A 4,931-nucleotide genomic window follows, 5' to 3' on the forward strand; every position below is an offset into this window, starting at 1 on the left:
AGTGTGGGGTCGACCGACCAGTTCGAACCTCCCTTCCGGGGGGCCATGACCCTCGCTTAAAAATTGAAACCGAACCAGTATGTGCCTCCACCGGGTATCGATCACGGGACTCTCTGGATACAAGGCGACGACGTTGCCATACCCCAACAGGGAGATCCCACTCACCAGCATAAACACTAACAAAACAGAAAATAAATTAGAAGGTTGGATGTTCTACTAATTGTTCATGCAAACGGATTCTGAATATACTAGGAAAGAGCATGAATTTACTACTGCGCTTATTACAAATACGAAGCATACAGAAAAATTAATAATTGCAGTGAGAGTCCAAAGTATCTTATTAAAAGTGAATTTTAGCAGAGCGTGGTTTCGATCCACGGACCTCTGGGTTATGGGCCCAGCACGCTTCCACTGCGCCACTCTGCTACTTATTTCATATCCAGTTGGTTATAGTCGATTAGATAAATAACGCTCGAATTTGCTCTCTGTCGTTCTTTTATTCCTTGTTTATTCCCTGTAGTTAATTATTTCAAGATTACTGCAGCATTCGATTCTTATTTTGTTCTGAATCTTGTTTTTCTGTAAGTGCCTGTATTTTTCTGTTATTTCCTCTCTCTCTCTTTCTTCTTCTGTACCTCTTTCTGCTTCTCTATTTTTTCCATCATTTTTTGTCTTTCTTCCTCTGAATCACTTTCTTTCATTCTGCTCTGTTTCTTCCTTCCTTTGTCTCTATTTCCTTCTCTCCCTCTCTTGCTTCCCCCGTCTGTCCTTTTTTCTATCATACTTTATCACTATTTCCATCTTTCAATTCATTCTGCTTCTATGTCTTCCTTCTTTTAATACTCTCGCACTCTCTCTCTCTCTCTCTCTCTCTCTCTCTCTCTCTCTCTCTCTCTCTCTCTCTCTCTCTCTCTTCCCTTGTTTGTTTCTGACAGTTTCTCCTTGCGCTTCTTTCTTTCTGTCACGTTCTTTCTGTGTGTGTGAATAATAAACTCATGTGGCTATTTTGGTGGAATAAAACTATTTTACGATGGGCCAGAGCCCACCTTTTGCCAACCACGGACGACACCTATGGCACCCATTATGGTTTATTAATAGTCAATCAAATGTTTCGTTCTTACTTTGATCTGTGTTGCAGAGATTCCTTTGGCACTTAATCCATTTTACGATTAATTTTCATTTTATCTGGCAGTTTCATTACATCGAAGTGGAATGGACAAGAAATAAAATTGTCCTTAGAAGAGCGTGGTTTCGATCCACGGACCTCTGGGTTATGGGCCCAGCACGCTTCCACTGGGCCACTCTGCTACATTTCGTATTCTTCCTGCTTGTTATGGTCTATTACAAAGATAACGCTCTTGTGTGCTCGCTGTTCTTGGCTTGTTTATTGACTGAAGTTAATTGTTTTACGATAACTCCTGCATTCAAATTCGATCTAATTTTTGTTGTCTTCGTTGCTCTCTCTTTCTCTGTGTGTGTCTGAACTTCTTCCTAATCTCTTCCCTCTCTTTTTCTCTCCCTTCCCTGTTTTCATCCGTCCCATTTTATTTTGTCCAAAGCCCACCTACGAAGGGACTTTCATTGGGTGACCCGTGGTCAGCCCATTGTCGCTGTTTCCTGGCATTTGAGATTTCATTCGAGACATAACCATTTCATGAATAAACCTACTTCGAACCACATGATTGTATCGTGCAATTATGCATAAGTGTTATTTCTCTCTGGCGAAATGAGAAGGCCGTGTTGAGGGAAAGCAATCCCCTACCAGTCAATACAGGTCATAGACTGGACTCAATAAATATTGCGGTTTAAAATTTATAGAAAGCTGTAAGATTGGGCGATCTATCACTACTAGACACGCTACTCTTCTATGCATGGAACTGCTCTATCTCTCTCTGTATTTCTCTTTCTGTGCCCCTCTTGTTTCTTACTTTCTCCCACTGTATTCTTTCTTTCTGTTTCATCCTTTCCTCCTCTGTTTGTATATATCTTTCTGTCACTTTCTCTCTGTGTGTGATTGGTGAACTTGTGTGGGCTAAAAGTATTGTAGTGTTTGCCACAGCGAATCCTTGCCCACCCGCTGGTGACGCCTTTTGCGTCTACGTATTATGATTCTATAACATTCAGTCAATCAAATGTCTCGTTCCTTCTTTGAACTGTTTCGTAGATATTCCTTTTTCACTTAATCAATTTTTGCGAATAATTATCTTGTTATCTGCGTCGAAGTGAAATGGACAAAGAACTGTTCGCTTATACTTTCTTTGATTTGTTGATTTAATCCATGCGTGGATTTGAACCCGGCATCCCTGGCCTCGTAGTATGCTGTGCTAATAACCATTTTACCACAGAGCTCAGCAAGAGAAGAACGGAGTTCTTGTTCAAATTAAGTTAAGACGTTTATTATAAATTTTCTGTACATAAAGTGGAAATAAAACAAAAAAAATAATTCTCTCATTCTACCTCTGCCCCACTTTCATTCACTCTGCCTTTCCATTTCATCCTTCTTTTGTTTCTTTTTGCTTTCCCTCTCTTTCTTCTCTCATACTGCATCTCTATTTCTTCCTTCCTTTCTTTCTCTCTCTCTCCTATTCCTGTCTTTCCTATTCTCCCTCTCTCTTCTTCCTCTGTTTTCCCCTTCTCCTTCTTTCTGTCCTAAATTCTCTTTCCCTCTAACCTTCTGAAAAATTTCTCTCTGTGTTTGAGTCATGGCCTCGTGCGGCTATTTTGATGGGCAAAAACTATTTAGCGATGGTTCCCACCAGATGACGACGCGTCTGACGCCCATTATGATATTATAACTATCAGTGAATGAAATGTTCCGTTCTCATTTGGGTCTGTTCCTTGGCTATTGCTTTGGCGCTTCATCTGATTTGGGATTGACTCTCCATTTCTCTGCCTGTTCCCTTGCAACAAAAGGAATGGAGAAAACGTAAATGTACTCTAGCAGAGCGTGGTTTCGATCCACGGACCTCTGGGTTATGGGCCCAGCACGCTTCCACTGCGCCACTCTGCTGCTGCTTTCTTTTCTTTACTGTTTGTTATGGACTATTGGAAAGATAACGCTCTTCTGTACCCGATGTTTTTCCTTACGCGGTTATGTTTTTCGTATTTCTTCCTTTCTTGTTCCCTGTAGTTAATCATGTCTTTCACGATTACTGCAGTATTCCATTCTGATTTTGTCCTTTTTTCTACATGACTGTATTTTTTATATTATCTCCTCTATTCCTTCCTTCCATTGTGTGTTTTTCTTCCTCTGAACTACTTCTGCTACTACTACGTACCTTCTGCCTTTCCACTTCATTCTTAATTTGTCTCTTTCTCTATTTCCATGTACGTCCCTCTTTCTCTCTTACTGCATCTCTCTTTCTTCTTCCCTTTGTTTCTCTTTATCTCTTACTCTCTCTTCCTCTCCTTGTCCCTCTTTATCTCATTCTGCCTCTTCATTTCTCCGTTCCTTCGCTTTTCTCTCTCTTTCTCTTCTTCTATACTTTTACTTTGTCCCTCTTTCTATCATTGCGCCCCTTTCATTTTCTTCTTTCCTTCTCTATCTTCTTCTGTCACTTTCCTTCTGTGCGTAAATCGCTGGACCCTGTGGCCGAGTGCAATGCCAGAGGTCCCGGGTTCGAATCCCGGCTAGGACATGGATGTTTGTGTTTGTAAGTAATGAGAAAAACCGAGAAAATAGTAATATTGATACGAGGGTCACTATTTATATTTTGAGCATAACAATGAAAAAACAGCAATTTGGCATTGAAAACTGTTTTTTTTTGTTTTTCGAAGTATTCTCCTTTAAGGTCAATACACTTTTGCATTCGTTCGAACCATTTGTCAAAGCAGTTTTTCCAATCTTCTTGAGACACCTCCATAATATGGTTTTTGAACGCATCAACGGCGTCTTCCGCCGACGAAAATCGTTGTCCACGCAATTTATTCTTGACATTCGGGAACAGGAAGAAGTCATTGGGTGCCAAATCAGGACTGTACGGCGGATGACCCATCAATTCGATTTTTTGACTGTTCATAAAGTCGGTTGTTAGACGAGATGTGTGACAGTTGGCATTGTCTTGATGAAGCATGATCCGACGGCGTTTGTTTGTTTTCCGTATTTGACCGAAGACCTCTGGCAAACAAATTGTTGTGTACCATTCAGAGTTGACCGTTCTACGTTCCTGTAAAGGCACAGTTGCCACATGACCAGTTTTCCCGAAAAAACAGGCGACCATTTGTTTCGATGTGCTTCGAGCGCGAACAACTTTTGTTGGATTGGGTTCATCTTGAAACACCCATACAGTAGACTGCTGTTTACGTTCCGGCTCATATGCATATATCCATGATTCGTCACCTGTTACAATCTTATATACGTCTTTTGAAGCACCACGATTGTATTGCACCAATTGACGCGAGCGTCTTTTTGGGTTTTTGTCAAATTGTGTGGGATCCAACGAGAACATACCTTTCTCACAGCTAAATGATCATGTACTATTTTATATATGCTGGTGGAACTAATGCCTATGGTTTCCTCAATCTCACAGTATGTCACATGACGATCTTGCAGTATTAGGTTTTGCACAGCATCAATGTTTTCTTGAACAACAACTGATTTTGGACGACCTTCGCGAATCTCGTCAGTGAGCGAATGGCGGCCACGATTAAATTCGTTATACCAGCGTTTCACAGGCAAAGGATGGGGCTTCATCGCCAAATGTGGAAATAAGTTGATCGATGCACTCTTGTCTTGATAATCCACGTCGAAAATCGTAAAAAATCATCGCACGAAAATGTTCACGAGTTAATTCCAGTTTATTGTTGTCGCGCAATCTACAAGGCAACATAAACAACACAAATGAAGCTATTGACAAAACATTTGAAGTACGTTATGGTCAATAATGCCAGACGATTTCGTGCAAACGTCAAATCGCGCCTAACTTCAATCA

General features: G+C 40.8%; 2 non-coding genes across 2 annotated transcripts; both read right to left on the reverse strand.

The window, feature by feature from the left end:
- Nucleotides 1-354: 354 nt before the first annotated feature.
- TRNAM-CAU (transfer RNA methionine (anticodon CAU)) lies at nucleotides 355-426 on the reverse strand. Its single transcript has one exon. It is a non-coding gene; the product is annotated as a tRNA-Met (tRNA).
- Nucleotides 427-2,938: 2,512 nt separating this feature from the next.
- TRNAM-CAU (transfer RNA methionine (anticodon CAU)) lies at nucleotides 2,939-3,010 on the reverse strand. The gene has a single exon. It is a non-coding gene; the product is annotated as a tRNA-Met (tRNA).
- Between the last annotated feature and the right edge of the window lie 1,921 nt (nucleotides 3,011-4,931).

The sequence above is a fragment of the Lepisma saccharinum genome, chromosome 8 (genome assembly GCF_977018435.1).
Source record: "Lepisma saccharinum chromosome 8, izLepSacc3.1, whole genome shotgun sequence".
In the NCBI taxonomy this organism is placed as follows: domain Eukaryota; kingdom Metazoa; phylum Arthropoda; class Insecta; order Zygentoma; family Lepismatidae; genus Lepisma; species Lepisma saccharinum.